This window comes from Musca domestica, unplaced genomic scaffold (genome assembly GCF_030504385.1).
Source record: "Musca domestica strain aabys unplaced genomic scaffold, Musca_domestica.polishedcontigs.V.1.1 85, whole genome shotgun sequence".
NCBI lineage: Eukaryota > Metazoa > Arthropoda > Insecta > Diptera > Muscidae > Musca > Musca domestica.
Genome location: NW_026712418.1, coordinates 2,073,678 through 2,093,231, shown reverse-complemented (window position 1 = coordinate 2,093,231; position 19,554 = coordinate 2,073,678). Strand labels below are relative to the sequence as shown.

Genomic DNA, 19,554 nt, shown 5'->3' with positions numbered 1-19,554 from the left:
TCCGTTGTGGAAGCAGGTTCGATAATTCGGCTACTTTCGCAGTCTGTAACCAAAGATCAGAGTCAGTTAAAGAGTTGGAGAGCATTGTGCGGTCCTATAGCAAACGCCAGGCAGACGTTTTTCACGTCGCCCGGACATAATCCCCACTTCACTCTATATGTGAAACTGGTACAGCAACATCAACGAACTTAGAATTTGCTACAATTTTGTCTCGGCCAGCTAGATATTAGCGCCATTACTTATTTATACAGGAGTTTATACCTAATTTCAAAGTGAAGAATAAATAAATGCAATTGAATTTCTCAAATGTTTGAGTTCTTTGAAATACTGACTCTCCAGAGTATATAGTGCAACATTTTTGTTGCCTATATGGCCATTCGATATCGGTATAGGCTTGGGATTATATAGTTTTCTCATCACCTCCTCACTATTCCAATCAAAACTTCAAGTAAAGTCTGTGGAGGAAAGATGGATTGTCTGAGATGGACAAATATTCCTGGATCTCGGTTGTTGTGCTTCCGATTACTAGACTATCTTCTTCATCAATGGCTGTGAAATGGAGTCGATGATAAAGGTGGGAGTACATAAACAGCTTGAAATCTTCTCATGGCATATTTTGTGACATATCATAAAGGGATGCCAGAGCCGTCGTTTCGCTTTATAATTTGACATTAATATGCCTAGTTTCTTATGTACCCCACCTTAAGACTTGCCGGAAGGAATGATGTCTTGACTTTAGGTAGCACTCTCTTTCAGTGAACGCAGAAGTACTGAGATCTTTGCAATGAATTTAATTTATCTAGAATTTCTTCCTATTCAAATCTTTTTAATCTTAAATACTAAAATAGCTTTTATTCTATGTGGAAACACCCATATCTTTCTTGACTTAACTAAGCCTATTCACAATATTTCCTAGTCATTAACATTTAAAAAGAGCAAACGAAAGAACACACAGAACTAGGCAGACATAAAAATGTATAGATTTGTTGCAGTTGTTTGTTTGTCACAGTGAACCAAATTCGAAAAAGAAGAAAAGCACGGATATCTCTTGTTAAATCTATAAATGAATGCCTCCTCTCTGAATTGGTTGAGGTATAGTCTATTCCATGCATTCGAATACGAAATCATACGCACATTTTACATTTTGTCTCCGAGCCGTACAAATCTAAGAAGCGCGCTCACACACATATACAAATTCTAATCAGGGCATTAAGTATTTTTAGTTTTCATTTTTTTTCTGTTTCTTAAATAGAAATAAAGAACAGCAGATTTGGTACTATATTGGGGGGACACGCAGGCAGGCAGGCAGACAGACAGACATACATGTAAGCATCATGATTTTGGGAGGATCTACAAAAAATATGTTTATTTTCATTTTAAATATTTATGGTTTAATTCTTGTGCCCGCAGAGTTAGCGTATTTTGTTCTTGTTGTTGATTGTTTTTCGTTGACCGATATCTTGCGTCTTGATTTCAGCATAGAAGCACGCACGCACGAACTTTTTGCCGACTTACATCTTTGGTTTGTTGTTGTGCATGTCTGTGGCTATTGGGTGGTGTTGTATGAATATATAGTCCGGTGTTGAATTGAATGTAAACAAATCTTCATATAGTGGTTTCGAAATCAATAGAAATTATTGAGTTTTGTTGGTAAGAATAAAAATATTATAAAAAAATTATGAAATATATGAGTGTTACTCTAAGTACCGATGAAGCAGTTTCTAGTATACGACTGGGGCAAATAATGCTACGGAAAATTGTGCCGATTAAAAAGTAGTAGCATTGTTTGAGCTATATTAAATAACTTTCAGTATTTTTCTCTCAGGAAGCGTTTCAATTTCCCTTTTATACAAATTCTAACAATAAAACCCGTAAGGAAAAGTCCAAAGTCAGGCGGGGCCGACTATATGATACCCTACACCACCACTATGCATATTTTGTAGAGCTCCCGTAACAAAAGAATTAATTTGAAGTAAATCATACCACCTATCAACATTTGACTTTAGAGCAGTTATAGTTTGGTTTCAGATGGAACCGATTTTCACTAAATTTGACGGAGATATTTTTATCTTTTGTGTCAAATAACATATATATATTAAAAAATATATGTCTGAGCCGAGTTCCACAAAATGGAAACTTACGTCCCGTAATTCACTCCATTTCGGCTGATATTAGCCATTATTTGCACAATAAACCATAAATCGGATTAAGGATATATATGGGAGCCAAATCCAAATCTTAGCCGTTCTCCATAAAATTTTGCAAAGGTATTTCCGAGCTCTATAAGATATCTGATACCAAATATCATTGTTGTCGAATGCATATTACGAATGTGAGGGACTTAAACGCCAAATCGGATGAAACATATATATGGGAGCTATAGTTATATCTAAACCGATTTCCACCAAATTTTATGTACTTGCTTCTAGACTGATTTTGGTCGGATATTCCAAAATTCAGATCATTTGACTGATATTGGCCACTTGGTGCACAATTAACCCGAAATCGGTTGAAGATATATGTGGAAGCTATATCCAAATCTAAACCGATCGTGACAAAATTTGATACACTTATTTCAAAGCTGTATCTTATATCTGGTACCCAAGATCATTGTTGTGGAATGCATATCACGCTTTTGAAGGACTTCAAACCCCAAATCGGATAAAACATATATATGGGAGCTATAGCTATATCTGAACCGATTTACACCAAATTTGAAGTACTGCTTTCTAGAATGAATTCGGTGGGATGTACCAAAATTCAGGTCATTTGGACCTATATTGGCCATTTGGTGGACAATAAACCCGAAATCGGTTCGATTATCACCAGGGTTCGTCCTTGGGCCCAAGAAATATTGTTTGGAAAATTTCAGCTCAATCCGATAATAAATGTTCACAAGAATACATGGACAGACGGACCGAAATGCATGAATCGACTCAGAAAGTGATTCTTTGAAGATCCTCAAAAGTAACTATGGGTCTATCAGCACAAAGACATAATACCCTTACCACTATGTGGTGTGGGGGTATAAAAAGTCCTGAAACACAGCACATGTGAAGATGAAGAAATGATGCCCGAAAAGGGTCACAGAACCTAATTGAATTCTTTCGGACATGAAGATCCTCATACCTATCTGAAATCCCAATTATTATTAAATCTGTTAAGCATTCAGCTCAATGACCTTCGATGGGCAATCTTTTCTTCTTATCCCTTGGTTTTATTATACTATCAAAATATGTCAATGATGAAATGATCAGAGTTCTCCAAGTAAAGAATAGCGAAGTTCCAACGTTCCTTTATCCAACTGAAGTAAATGCATGGAGGCAGTTATGATAGAAATAAATTTAAGCCAATTTTTTCTCATAACCACTGATGTTCCTTGGCTAAAATGGCTTCGAGTTTTCAACATATAGCAATGCCTATGTTAATATATATTGCGTGAATTGCGTATGGTTGGGTATTTAAAAAAACAAATCAAGGGAACAGATGCTAATTAATTGATTGTTAATTGAGTCAAATTTGTTTATAATTCTTGTCCATTATCAATTGTTTGTGTACAACCACTTTGTTTAGTTTTTTTATTCACCTTTTCTGATTTGTTTAGATTTTCCTCTAAAAAAAACTATTTTAGAATATTAAAAACATTTGTTTACATTAAAAAGGTTCATGAATGTTAAGGTCAACATTTGATGTTCAATTTCACACATGCGTCACAAGAGGAAGAATTATCACATATGTACATCAGTTTCTATAAAGATTTTTTTATTGTGTTAGACAAGACATTCAATATTATCCACATTCAGAATGGGAGGACTATAAGTACTATAGTATCAAAGTACTATAGTACTATAAGCTCTACAAACCACAGAGTGTTCTTACTTGGTGGCACCAAAGAATTCAGAACAAAATGTTTAGTTAATGTTGGTTACATATAGCAGCAATATAGATTTTTTACGGATTTAGACAAAGAGGCTTAAGATTTCACAATTTTTGTCACCAGTGGTGGATAAGGACACATTGAGCAATTCTTGGTAGCATTCTCGAGCTCCAACTCAAATGGAAGAAAAGTATCGAAGAACGCAAATTAAGAAACCTAATGTGGATAATAAACAAGCAACTTGGCATCATGTTATGTTTATTTAATGACATATTATAAGGGGATGTCGGAGGTGAATTGGAATCCTGCCGTCGTTTTCATTGATCATCACATTAATTGATCCATTCTCATTAAGAGTTGTGGACTGAAGCTTTAACATTGAACGACCAATCATTGCGTGTATTAGTTGACAAATCGTCCTATGGAAACTATTTGGGCAATATTCAAAGAACTGGATTGGTCTTGTTCACGTGTGCTTTTCAGAATGCTCTTGTAAACCCCATTAAACTTATTTTTAGAGAAACAAGCCTTCAGTAGTTCCTTCAGTGGCGCAGCTCGTCGGTAAAAATCGACGACTTGATATTACCAGTCGAGAACTTAAGTGACTAGATGTCCGCATTCTAGTCCCAGATGTCTGGAACCTCAATACTCAACATACCGACGAATCTAAAATAAAAACCAGGAAGAAAAAGTCAAAAGTCGGACGGGGCCGACTATATGACACACTACACAACCATGCATATATTGCAGAGCTCCTGTAACAAAAGAATTTATTTGAAGTAGATCATACCTCCTATGAACATTTGGCTATAGAGCAGTTATAATTTGGTTTCAAAGGGAACTAATATATGGAAGGCATATCCAATTCTGAATCGATTTTCACTAAATTTGACGGAGATATTTCTATCTGATATTAGCCATTTTTCGCACATTAAACCTAAAATCAGTTCAAAGATGTATATGTCAGCTATCTCGGCAATGATATTTCCGAGCTCTATAAGATATCTGGTATCAAATATCATTGTTATCGAATGTATATTACGAATGTGAGGGACTTAAACATCAAATCGGATAAAACATATGTATGGGGGCTATAGCTATATCTAAACCGATTTCCACCAAATTGTATGTACTTGCTTCTAGACTGAATTCGGTTGGATGTACCACAATTCAGATCATTTGGAGTGACCCGAAATCGGTTGAAGATAGTATATGTGGGAGCTATATCCCAATCTGAACCGATCTTGACAAAATTTGATACACTTATTTCAAAGCTGTATCTGATATCCAAGATCATTGTTGTGGAATGCATATAACGCTTGTGAGAGACTTTAAACCCTAAATGAGACAAAAAACACATGTATGGGAGCTACAGCTACATCTGAACCGATTTACACCAAATTTGATGTTCTTGCTTCTAGACTGAATTCGGTCGGATGGACTTATATTGGCCATTTGGTGCACAACTGACCCCAAATCGGTTGAAGATATGTTGGAACTATATCTAAATCTGATCCGATTATCACCAATTTCAATAGGGTTCGTCCTTGAGCCAAACAACAGCTTCACACATTTTGTCTGAGTTCTGCTAAGACGGTTCTAGCTCCCAGGTTCAAAAATACGGCTACTTCGCGTGCTGCATCCAACGATATTCTGGAGTACGTGAGATTGGTTTGACAATGCTATTAAAGATTTGTATATGCTTTCTTATACGACGCGAATCGGAGGTACTTATGATATGCATTTTTCAGCAATTTTTACAAATTTCAGTAATTTTTCCTTCAACATTTTCAATTCCAATATCGGTTTGACAGTTCATTATCCCAGCAGCTGTGTCAATGTGACTACCTGTATTCTACCACGGTTTTGGGTCATTGCAATATTATAAGTTACTAAAAATCACACGAAATTGCTACAAGAGGGTCTAAGTTATAAACCAAGTTATTGCTAGGTTATACAGAATGATTTGTGCATATTAGAGTGTTATAAAACTTTAAACATAGCACATTCCAACGGTCGTCACCAACGTCACAAGTAAATAGAAACGTTGTTTTTATTGTCGACCGGTGATAGCACCCATGGCGTGTTATGTGTGCATATGCTCGGCATACGATTAGGCCATCCGACTGTCACAGAGACTCCCAGGGCTAGGGATCTCAACCCGCCAATCGAATCCAACACACTAACATTGAAAGGGGACTTTACTACAATTGCTCTACTCTACGATATACAAAATAGGAGTCATCATACAGGGATCTCGGTGGATCGATCCCACACTCGCCCACCCTACCTGGATCCAGTATTTCCATTTCTTGCGTTTCTCTGAATCCCCTTGAGCCACACGCTTCGAATCACACACTTACTTCATACCACCTTCCCCCCAAGCTATACAAACTTAGCAACACATATTAGTATCTACTGTTTACAAAAGAATCATTTTTAATTTTATTAAAAAAAATAAGTTAGCTTTAAATATTTTCTTAATTTTTTTCTCTACTATTTTTTTTCTTACACTAAAATTGACAAACTGTATGGTATAAAAAAAAACAAATTAAGAATAATACCGGGCTTTCTTAAATCTATGGCTTTAATTACTCGGTAGAAACCAATATATTATCCTTTGCCTTGCTTTTCCCGCGCAATATTCACGCGTCTATACGAAATTACTAGCCACCTAAAAGAGCTCTCTTAACCGGCCTAATTGCCGCTAAAATTCCACGGCCTAAACTATCAGATCGAATCACAAGGACTCAAGATAATTTTACTGTAACACCTCCTAGCCTTTGAAAATAAACGCGGTATTTTTCCCTTACAAACTGATTATTACTTAAATCCTAAGAACTATAACCTATCTTATTACTAAATCTTTATACTGAATATTATATTTTTTTTCTCGAAATTTATGATTATTAACTCTTTTTTTCTTTTCTTTTAGTTCCAAAAAAGGAGACAGCAAATTTTATGGACGTCACATATATATATAAATATATCAAGGACAACACAACGGTAAGACACCTTTTACCTGAGCAGTGATTTATAACGTTATTGATTAATTCTTCTTATCTCTCCTTCCAGTTTACGCTTCTTTCCGGAGGAAACAGATTTTGAACGCCAGGCAAACCCTCAAATGAAGCTGGACTTGTTGACTGGTCCTTTTACAATGCCGGCGTTCTGGGCGGGATCAATAACCGGCACAGCAAAAAGCTCAAAGTTGCAGCTGGCCAGTTTACAATTCAAATCTCCACACCCTCAATGTAACTTTTTTTTTTTTGCTTTTTTTCTCCTGTGGACAACTTGCCACTACCTTGCGTTACCAAAAAGAAAAGGCAATTTCCCGCCGTTGTGCTGACCAAAACCGGACAATTTTCGGTGCTTCCAAAAAAGCTTGATACACCACCGGAATATTCACAATAAAAAAAATCGCAACACACAAATTAAATTTTTCCACTTCTGCACTGCTCTCTAGCTAAGTTTCACCGGTAACGTCTTATTCTTAACTTTCTTTTCTTATGCTCGCAGCCTTTTATACCCCTCTTCTCAGTGAATCCCGCCAGACGCTCATTTTCCACGAAACACCATTTTCCTGAGCCATTTTCAATTTTCATTCCTTTTTCTTTTCAACTGTCAATAGCCATTTTTTATTCTATTGTGAATTCTCATTTCAGCTCACCCCGGAGTAGTAGTAGGTTCCCACCTACTCAGCAATCATAGGGCTGCCTAGTCACTTCTTAGCCTGAGTCACCCTGTCATTCACTACCTTTATAATACTCTTTAACTCAACCCTGTTCGAGCCTAATTTCGTACGTAGCGAACCCTATCAAACCATTTCCGGCATTTTGATCCCATCGCCACCCAGACTACACACCCCGCAGAAATTACAAGCAAATTGAAATCTCGAAGCATCCTCACCATCCTCACTAAAAACCCAAGAAAACTGAGCAAATCCATTTGAGGACCAATTATGGGATGCACTACCAACAGAATTGGGATAATTTCTGCGGTGGTTGTGGACAGGTTTTGCCAAAAAACCCGGCCCCATATATTTGTTGCCTTTTTGCGCCGAATGTGAACGGCCTGCAACAAAACTTCAACTTCGGCCACAAAATCGAGGACGGAGGTGATGTGCACGGCCGCATTACTCATTTACGTGGGGACATCCCACTCCCTGAAGGTCTCATGCCGGGCATAAGCTCCGAACAGCAGGCTGGTCAAAGCCCTCCCCCTCATGCTGGTAAATATCCCCCATCGAAATAGAACCACATAAATTAATTTATTTTTCTAATCTGTCCATCAGATCTGTGAAACATGTCTTGCTAGTTCGCCTGATAATTCTCGATCCGACACCCTGAAAATATCGTGTCACTACCAAACATCGATCGAGTTCCGAGTCCGGGAAACTCGCTGGTAATTCCCCTATAGCAGGTCAACATTTGGGAAGATCAAAAACGCTCATAAATTTTACAATACGCATTCGGTTATTTATAAAATCCCGCATTCAGTATTTCTACTAAGACAAGTTCAGAGGAACGGATGGGATTTATCGGCCCACTCCTTTGGGACCTTCACTACAAAAAGGTAAACATCCGGAACAACCCAATAATTCTACCAACCCAAGACCTTGTGTGGAGTTGGAATATATTTGTCCTTTCTGGCGGATCCACACTGGTAACACCCAACAGCTCTAAATGAAAAATTCTCCGATTTCATCAAAATTTCACACATTCTTCTTGGTTATGGATATAATCTTCAAAGTTGGAATCTATACGTACTTTGATACACAAATAATTTGATCAAATTATTGAAATCATGGTACAATAAAAAAGTAAGGTAGATCTGAAAGCTGATTACAATTTTTTTCCCAAGTGTGCCCGACTTCTGTCATTATTGTGTATTATTTGTTTTGAAAATAAAAAAAAATATTTTCAAGGTCAATGTTTGGAAAAACGAACACTGCGTGGCCGGCGTTCAAAATATTACCCTGTTTTGTCCTGGAATTGAAGGAATAAACAGTTTGGATCACATTTTTGAAAAAAAATCCGTGCGTTCAATAACGCATTCAAAAAATAACAACAATTATCAAAACATTTTGTCGCATACAATTTTGAAGTATTTTGACAGAAAGCGGGCATAGCCCTAGGAATGTATTTCGGTACTTTTTTGTTTGTTTTGAACATTTAATAACTTTCATTCCTTAATAGGTGGTGAAACATTTTGCATGCGGAAATATTTGTGCCTATGCCTGTCTTGTCGTCGTGGTTGCCGAAGAACGGATTTTGTATGCGGTATTTGCTGATGTGATTGATAGGTAAACAAATACCATAATCGTGGTGTCTACGTGATTGTCTGGTAGAATGTAGTTTTATGTATGTTCGCTTTTTATGTATGGGAATCTTTCATTAATTTATGCCGGAATAAACCAGATTGTGCTATTTTTATCGCCACCGGGTGTGTTTGAGTAAAATTTTTTTTTTTTTTTTTCAAATTTGTATGTCGCGTAGAATATTTTGTAAAAGAAATTAGACAGCTGTGATAAACGTGAAACTAGAGTCTGATTACTTTGAATTACCCAATTAGGGGAACAGATCAGCTGATATTTTTGAACCTTAATACGAATGAATTCAGTACGAAGGTGATTTTACTATCGTATTTAGTTTCATCAGACACATTTTCTATGTTTTGTTTTGATTCATTCGATTTTGAATTAAACAATTGCTGATAAATGTGATATAGAATTGGTACCAAATGTGAAATAGTTTTTGAAAGTTATTTTAGAATTCTTTTTATAAAAATTGAATTGGGAAAGGGGATTGAACAGACTTTCTTTTCCACTTATCTTTTAAGATCTTTTGCATGACAGATTCCAATCGCCTTTCCATTTAGATCTTCGAGAGAATACATATTATTTCCTATGGGCTTTACTATACGACACTTCGTAAATTTCCGGGCAAACTTAGCATTAAAATTTTTCCCAAAATCGCTAAGAACATAGTTTCTTTTATATACCTCTTGCCCCGGAGAGAAAATAATCGTACGAGCCCTTGCGTTATACCTTTTTGCGCTTTGTTGATAAGCCTGATGCATATTCTGTCTAATTTTATTTCGGATTAGTTCCATCTTGTCGTTACGATCTAAATGTATAATTTCATGGTCCGCCAATGAGTGGAGCTTCCGAGCTAATTTATAATCTGAACCATGGGTATACATACTATGACCAAACAGCGCGAAAAATGGCGTTACACCAGTTGCAGTATGAATCGATGTTCTTAAGGCGCACTCTATGTCTGTTAGATACAGGTCCCAATCTCTGTGGTCATTTTCTAGATATGCCCTAATCGCCGCCAATACTGATTGATTGACTCTCTCAGATGCATTAGACTGCGGAGCATATGGAGCTGTTTGGATATGATTGATTCCATATGTTTCAATCATGTCTTTGAAAGTTTTAGATACGAACTGTGCCCCATTGTCGGAATGTATCGTCTCGGGTACGCCAAACTTACGAAATATATCCTCAACCATAAATTTTACCACATTGGAAGCTGTTGCCTCTTTCATTGCCTTAAGAAATGTAAATTTGCTAAAGTGGTCCACCACTATAAATATAAAGGCGTTGCCACTTTTAGACCGGGGGTATTTCCCGAGGAAGTCAACGTAGAGTTTCTGGAAGGGAAGATTTGTCACGACTTCATTTCCGATCTGAGGCTGAGTATTTTCATTGGTAGGCTTTGTCTCTTTGCAAACAGTACATTTAGACACATATTGCCTAACCTGGGATACCATTAGAGGCCAGTAATATTTTTCTCTTAAACGAAAAATGGTTTTTGATATGCCTCCGTGAGCTGACGTCGTTCTATCATGGGCTTGCTCTATTAAAGAATGGGTCAAAGACTCTGGGACCCACAATTTCCACTGAAACTCTTGTGTTTCTGGGTTATAGGACTTGTAATCTCTTTTAAATACCATATTGTCGACAATCTTTAGATCGGGGAGATTCTCCTTTTTATTTGCTATAATTTCTCTAAGCTGTTTGTACGAGTCACTTTCAAACTCGGTGGTCTCGAATTCAAAAACCCGATTCATGTCTATTTCGTCGGCATTGGGTAGGCGGGATAGCATATCGGCGACAACATTTTCCTTTCCTTTTCGGTGCTCGATTTTGAAGTTAAATCCCTGAAGTTGCAATGACCAGCGAGCTAAACGACCACTGAGGTCCTTTAGACTCATCAGCCATTGTAAACTAGCGTGATCTGTTATCACGGTGAATTCCATTAGCTCCACGTAAGGACGGAAAGTTTTGATAGCCATCACCGCCGCCAAGCATTCCTTCTCTGTCACGCTATAATTTCTCTGACACTTATTGAGTTTTTTCGAATAGAAAGCGATCGGATGTTCATGTCCTTCGGCATTCAGCTGAAATAGAACAGCGCCGATGCCATATTCCGAAGCATCACATTGAATAAAAAAGGGTTTGGAAAAATCTGCGTGGCGTAACACCGGTGCGGAAGTTAAGGCCCTCTTTAAGTTTTCAAATGCCTCCTTTGCCTTTTCCGTAATTACGAATTTGGGCGATTTCTTCAGGGTATCAGTAAGGGGAGCTGAAAGTGACGCGAAGTCTTTAATAAATCTTCGGTACCATCCTGCTGTACCCAGAAAACTTCTCACTTCCCTAGCACTTTTGGGAATTCTAATTTTTCGAATTGCTTCTACTTTTTCGGGGTCAGTACGCAACATGCCTTCTCCAATAATAAATCCCAAATATCTCAACTGACGAAAACAAAATTTTGACTTGGTTAACCCGATTGTTAAATTCGCTCGGTCAAGGCAATCGGCTACTTCATTCAATAGACGAAGATGCTCGTCGAAATCACTTGAAATAATCAACAGGTCGTCCAGGTACACAAAGACATTCTCCTTGAGTCGTTGGGGAATGACTTTGTCCATCAGTCGACATAACCTTTGTGCAGCATTACACAATCCAAACGGCATCACACGGAATTGATACAATGGACGGCCTGGGACCGTAAAAGCGGTGTACGGCTTGCTTTCTTCGTCTAATTCGATTTGCCAGAACGCATATTTAAGATCCACGCTGCTAATGTAATGAGTTTCATCAATGCGACTTAGTATTCCTTCAATGTTTTGCAGGGGATATGCGTCCTTGACCGTGAGCTTATTTAACTTTCGAGCATCCAGACAGAAACGATTTTTTCCGGGCTTTCGTACGATAGTTGTACGATTGCTCCAAGGGCTTTCACTTTCCTCAATAACATTAAGTGCTAACATATTATCGACTTCTTGGTACGTGATAGCTTGAACCGCTGGAGACATTGGATAGTGGCGGTCTTTAACCGGTTCCGCACCTTCCACGAGCTTAATCGAATGCTTTTCTAAACTAGTACAACCTAGCCCATTTTCTTCAAAGGTCTTGAATTTTTTTACTATGCATTTTAATCGATTCTCTTGATCATTTGTTAACTCGTGAGGGTTGAGTTTGTAGTCGGGACCCGTAGCAGTCATATCCCTGAAAACTTTTTCTATATTAATTTCAGCAGCTCCTATCACATCAGGGGCTAATTCGAATGTTCGCCAGAAGTCTATTCCAAGATATAGTTCTTGTTCCAATTGAGGACATAGATACAGTGTCATAAATTTTTCCTGCTCTTGGTATTTTATGATGGCTTTAATTTTCCCTAAAACATTATACTGTGTACCTCCGGCGGTGGTTACCCTGCTGGACATTGGTATAATTGGAATGCCAAGTTCTTCTATTATCTCTCGGCAATTTTTCCCTAACATCGTAACCGAGGCGCCGGTGTCTAGGAGCCCATTCATGATTTTTCCTTGCATACTGATTTCCGAGAAAACTCTGGGATCTGAGGCAATACCAGTCACTCTCGAAATCGTTTCTATCAAATATCTTCGCTGCTCACGCCACTTCTTGGATTTTTGTCTCAATTCAATAATTTTTTTCGGGATTACAGTAAACTCTGAGTTAAAAATTCTCTCCTTGACCTTAGCATAATTTCTTTGGCGATTTTCTAATGGAATGTAATGCCTCTGACCTGCAGAAAAATTTTTCGATTCTACACTACTCTTATCTCTAAATATATTATCGTTGTTTTTTATTAAAATTCGGACGTTTTTGGGTGCTAATTCTTCCGATTCACAGGGTTCTCTGACGGGTGTGTTTCCCCTGTCACTTCCACACCCCTTCGGGAGTTTCCCTGTTGACAGACAGGACACTTTGGGGTTACTGTGTCCGGCTTCCCACACCTATAGCAGAACAATTTCCGGACTTCTACTGGACAGTCCATAAAAACATGCCCCTTTTCTCGACAGTTCCAGCAGATAATTGGAACTCTAATTTGGCTTTGTATCCGGATAGCTGACAGCTCTTCACCAATATTCTCCTCCGGTACTTCTACCTGCTTTTCATAAATTTCATCATATATTTCATTTACTTGGCGGATAGGTCGCTGGGGGAACGCTACAGCTCTATTTTCGCGCCTAGGGAAATTTCTCTCAGCTTCAATACATTCTATTCGTAGCTGTTCAACCGACGAAATGGTCATCTGATATACATGTCGTTTTATATCTTCACGTATATTTCCCCTTAGGATCTTAATCATTTCGTACTCGTAAATAGGTTGAAGTAATCTAGATCGCAAAATTCCCATCTCGTGAAAATAACTATTGATGCTTTCATTTGGCCTTTGTTTCCTCTCTAACAAATCCCTGAGTATATCGAATTTGGATTGTGGGGTTTGATACTGGCTTATCAGCGCTTCTTTAAGACCCATCCAATCGGTGTAAACATTACTTTGTCTATGCAGCCAATACCATTCTCTGGCTTGACCAGAAACCAGAAAGGCGAAATCCCTCAACACTTCAGACCATGGAATGTTATATTGAGCCTGCATGATCTCTAACCGCTTAATAAAATCCATAACTCTTAAGCCTTTCGGGTCACCACTGAAATTTAAACCAAGTTTATCAACTCGTATTCCTAGTGGTTCCACTCTAAACGTATTCGTTATCGGGCCAGTAAATTGATCTGATAATGGAGTTTGACTAGCACTCGGAAATTGGATAATTGGTGGCATATTCCTATTTACTGCGTCATTATTATTGTTTGACGTCGGATTAGCATTACTATTTGTAATAGAATTAGAGGCTACTGTAGCCGATGGGGGTACAATTAATTGTTTACGCACAGTGTCGGATAGTTCTCTCATGCCTTTTGATAAAGAATCTATCATTTTCTTTACATCAGATATTTCTGTTTCGACCATTTTTTTAACTTTATCTTCCAATGACTTCTGGACAGACGCTGCTTCATCTTGTACCAGTCCATGTAAGTCGGAAGTAGTTGGACCATTATTATTCAAATTATCACTCACTGTTGGCACATGATTGGTGTTCTGATCTCTTAGCATTATCGTGTCTGCTAGATCGATAAATTGCAAAGCACTCATATTCCTATCCTCATTCGCCATTTCGTCCGACCCTATTCGTCTTTGCTTACTCTGCTCTGGAAAATAAGTCGATCGGTTTAGGTCAAAATTTTCGGGTCTGCCTCTCTTATTTCTTTTACTATTGCGGGTATTGTAGATCATGACCTATACCCAAAATTTATCTTCTCATTTGCTATCAATTGAATCTCGGACGAAACCTTTTCTTGTAAGTAAGTTTTAAATTCAGTTAACCTTTTTTTCAAATATGAAACATCGGCAAAACAAATACTTTTATAAATACATTCGATTACAATTACACATACAAATTTTCAAATTTGACAATTACAACATAGATCTACGGGGGAAGTGTAATTTTCAGAAGCAGTGTGTGTGTGGTTTTTTTTTATTTATTTATTTTTTTATTATTATTATTATTTTTTTTTTAATAATTTTAGTGCCCTTTATGAGGTGTATGACTCTTCCCTTAGACATTCTTATTCTTCTAATAAATTATAGTGCTTTGTTAACTTCGGACCCCTGACATATCTATTACATTTCATAAATGAAAGCTCAGGGTTTTTATATGCAATACTAAGATTTTTGCATCTCTCAGATCAAAATCGCTATTGCTGCTACTCGATGTACTTATTCCTGTCTATAATTTATTTGGGTTATTTCACAAAAACAAATTTTAACAGTAGGATTCTCAATACAAATTGTTTTATTCCAGCTCGGAATTACAAGCTATTGATTACACCCTACTTAGAACAGTGGAGAAAACGTTCCCATAATATATTTGATATAGTAATATCGCACTTCGTAACCCATCTCTCTAAAGTTCGGATGCATACTAATATCACAGAATATTATTTGTCAAAAACATTTTCTTTTGTCTATTTAAAATCTACTAGCATTCTATGGCTGTGTGCGTCGATGTTACTGCACAGAGTTACTAACCTAATATCACAGTTTAACACGGCCATGTTTGAGTCGCCATTTTTGACAGTGGTATCAGGTACAATAAAGCTTTATTTTAGAATATTGGGCGCCATCTCTGTTATGTGTGCATATGCTCGGCATACGATTAGGCCATCCGACTGTCACAGAGACTCCCAGGGCTAGGGATCTCAACCCGCCAATCGAATCCAACACACTAACATTGAAAGGGGACTTTACTACAATTGCTCTACTCTACGATATACAAAATAGGAGTCATCATACAGGGATCTCGGTGGATCGATCCCACACTCGCCCACCCTACCTGGATCCAGTATTTCCATTTCTTGCGTTTCTCTGAATCCCCTTGAGCCACACGCTTCGAATCACACACTTACTTCATACCACCTTCCCCCCAAGCTATACAAACTTAGCAACACATATTAGTATCTACTGTTTACAAAAGAATCATTTTTAATTTTATTAAAAAAAATAAGTTAGCTTTAAATATTTTCTTAATTTTTTTCTCTACTATTTTTTTTCTTACACTAAAATTGACAAACTGTATGGTATAAAAAAAAACAAATTAAGAATAATACCGGGCTTTCTTAAATCTATGGCTTTAATTACTCGGTAGAAACCAATATATTATCCTTTGCCTTGCTTTTCCCGCGCAATATTCACGCGTCTATACGAAATTACTAGCCACCTAAAAGAGCTCTCTTAACCGGCCTAATTGCCGCTAAAATTCCACGGCCTAAACTATCAGATCGAATCACAAGGACTCAAGATAATTTTACTGTAACACCTCCTAGCCTTTGAAAATAAACGCGGTATTTTTCCCTTACAAACTGATTATTACTTAAATCCTAAGAACTATAACCTATCTTATTACTAAATCTTTATACTGAATATTATATTTTTTTTCTCGAAATTTATGATTATTAACTCTTTTTTTCTTTTCTTTTAGTTCCAAAAAAGGAGACAGCAAATTTTATGGACGTCACATATATATATAAATATATCAAGGACAACACAACGGTAAGACACCTTTTACCTGAGCAGTGATTTATAACGTTATTGATTAATTCTTCTTATCTCTCCTTCCAGTTTACGCTTCTTTCCGGAGGAAACAGATTTTGAACGCCAGGCAAACCCTCAAATGAAGCTGGACTTGTTGACTGGTCCTTTTACAATGCCGGCGTTCTGGGCGGGATCAATAACCGGCACAGCAAAAAGCTCAAAGTTGCAGCTGGCCAGTTTACAATTCAAATCTCCACACCCTCAATGTAACTTTTTTTTTTTTGCTTTTTTTCTCCTGTGGACAACTTGCCACTACCTTGCGTTACCAAAAAGAAAAGGCAATTTCCCGCCGTTGTGCTGACCAAAACCGGACAATTTTCGGTGCTTCCAAAAAAGCTTGATACACCACCGGAATATTCACAATAAAAAAAATCGCAACACACAAATTAAATTTTTCCACTTCTGCACTGCTCTCTAGCTAAGTTTCACCGGTAACGTCTTATTCTTAACTTTCTTTTCTTATGCTCGCAGCCTTTTATACCCCTCTTCTCAGTGAATCCCGCCAGACGCTCATTTTCCACGAAACACCATTTTCCTGAGCCATTTTCAATTTTCATTCCTTTTTCTTTTCAACTGTCAATAGCCATTTTTTATTCTATTGTGAATTCTCATTTCAGCTCACCCCGGAGTAGTAGTAGGTTCCCACCTACTCAGCAATCATAGGGCTGCCTAGTCACTTCTTAGCCTGAGTCACCCTGTCATTCACTACCTTTATAATACTCTTTAACTCAACCCTGTTCGAGCCTAATTTCGTACGTAGCGAACCCTATCAAACCATTTCCGGCATTTTGATCCCATCGCCACCCAGACTACACACCCCGCAGAAATTACAAGCAAATTGAAATCTCGAAGCATCCTCACCATCCTCACTAAAAACCCAAGAAAACTGAGCAAATCCATTTGAGGACCAATTATGGGATGCACTACCAACAGAATTGGGATAATTTCTGCGGTGGTTGTGGACAGGTTTTGCCAAAAAACCCGGCCCCATATATTTGTTGCCTTTTTGCGCCGAATGTGAACGGCCTGCAACAGGCGTTGGGCTTATAATTATTTGAAACCATGCAGCACGATACAAAAAGATAACAACAAAACTAACAAAAAGGAGATTATGGTATCAACTGCACTTGACCGCCAGCCGGCCAGCCAGTGAAGTAAGTTACACTACATTGCAACAATTTCCATACAAAAAAGAAACAGTCCCCGGTTAGGTACAACATGACACGGTATTGGCACACAAACAAAGGGCTATGGCGTTTAATGTTAATGAACGGACTTAAAAACCAACAAAAACCCCACAGAACAAACTGCATTATTGCCGGGGAGAGAACATTTTTTTTTAAGTTGCAAGTTAGATGGAAACAAGCTGCCAAAACACAGAAGGTGTAATATAAAACTAAATGGCAAAACCAAACAGATAAGCACCAGCCGCGGGAGTCTTGCGAAAAAAAATTCACCCTCATACACGGCTTTAACCAAAAAGTAGTAGTGCACATCTGTACATTGGCGGTTGTTGTTGCTGTCGTTGTGTATCAGTTGTGCAACTACAAGCGGGGTATGGAGTACGAGACCCAACGCCATGACGGGCAAGACAAGAAGCCAAATTGTGTGATTCATAATTGATGTTAATTAACGACAATATGCCAGGCTTAAGTGTTGAGCTGAAATAAAATAAGAACGACAAAAGGGCCAGGGTTGAAAGGTTAATATTGGTTCTTGCTTCAGTTTTCCATGTGTAATTTGAAACCATAGTAATTTTGATAATTCCCAAAAAAAAAACAACACACTTCAATTCCAGCAGTTCAAGTAAAACAAGTGTATCTGGCAACCATGTTCAAGGAGTTGTCATTTACCACAATTATTTGTATTGAAAACAAAACAGCATCACATTTAAACAGGATTAAAGTCATATTTTTACAAAGCATTATTTACTTTTCAATGTTTAATGGAGTTTGTTTTGATTTAACAAATTCCAATAAAATAATACGTTTTTTTATGGTCAACGCCCAAAGTTGAGACATTTATTTGTCAAAATCCAACAACAATAAGCCACTTTATACAACAACAACACAATACTCACAACTCACACTTACACCTAACACAAAAACAACACACCAAAGGTATTTTTTTGTTTTATATACTGTTTTCGTAGATTCTCACCCGTAGTGATCACTCGCAACCACCAGCACTACCACGACAACAACAACAAGAATATAACCACTTGGCATGTTATTCATTCATGCGTTTTTTTCTTCTTTTCGAAACACTTTTCCATGTTTTCTCAAATTTCTTACCTTTCTAACACTTTTTCCAATCAATTTTTATAGCAAATAATAAGTGAACATTATTATCTTTCGTTTTTTGGTAAAAAATTAATGATTTCATAAACAAATCTAACTAAAATAACACAAAAACAAATAATTTCACGCACCGAGCAGACAATAAATAAGAAAAAGTCAACACAACCGAACGAAACGTACAAAGTAATGAGAAAAATGCCAAGCCCATGGAGGGAATATATAAGTCGACTGTTGACTAATCGATAAATCGACTTCATGGTTTAAATGTCGACTGAAGTATCCCTAGAAATATCCCAGCAAATCTCAATAAACAAATAGACAACAATTAGAAAACAATTTTTAAAGCAAACAAATAAAAAGCAACTAAGTTTGGCCGGGCCGAACCATTAATACCCTCCACCATTTGGAAGGAACTTAAAAATTTAAATTGGCTGTTGTACTGATTCCGAACTTCAAATACAAAATTTGAAATAGCTCCGGTGGATAATGTAGCTTGTTTCATCAAAATACCCATAAAAGGCAAGTACTATTATATGTGGGCTATACGAAGACGTGGGCCTGCATAGGCAATTTCCTCTCATAGGTTGTAGTATCCATGAAACCTATGAATACGAAATTTAAAACAATTCCGGTGAATAATGTCGTTAAAATCTTAAAAGTTTCGAATATTGGGAGGTTCCGTTATATGGGGGGCTATACGAAGACGTAGACCTGGATAAGTAATTTTATTGTTATATGTTGTAGTACCCATTAAGATCTTCCAATGCAAAATTTGAAATAATTCCGGTTAATAATATCCCTAAAATCATCAAAATACAGAATATTAAGAGGGGGCTATACGAAAACGTGGGCCGACATGACCCATTTAGAAGCTTAGCCTGCCTACTGGCAAAATACACATATG

The 19,554-nt window shown here is 37.4% G+C and overlaps 1 protein-coding gene and 2 long non-coding RNA genes across 3 annotated transcripts in view; 2 read left to right on the top strand and 1 right to left on the bottom strand.

Moving 5' to 3' along the window:
* The window catches only part of LOC101891165 (CD109 antigen), a 33,240-nt gene extending 14,393 nt beyond the window's left edge, over positions 1-18,847 (bottom strand). The window contains exon 1 of the mRNA XM_005178867.4: positions 18,645-18,847. The gene's annotated coding sequence lies outside the window, so the exon portion shown is untranslated. The remainder of the gene's footprint in view (positions 1-18,644) is intronic.
* LOC131806727 (uncharacterized) lies at positions 5,962-7,285 on the top strand. Its single transcript, XR_009344151.1, has 2 exons — positions 5,962-6,883; positions 6,953-7,285. It is a non-coding gene; the product is annotated as an uncharacterized LOC131806727 (long non-coding RNA).
* Positions 7,503-9,318, top strand: LOC131806726 (uncharacterized). Its single transcript, XR_009344150.1, has 3 exons — positions 7,503-8,108; positions 8,172-8,704; positions 9,076-9,318. It is a non-coding gene; the product is annotated as an uncharacterized LOC131806726 (long non-coding RNA).
* Positions 18,848-19,554: the final 707 nt, after the last annotated feature.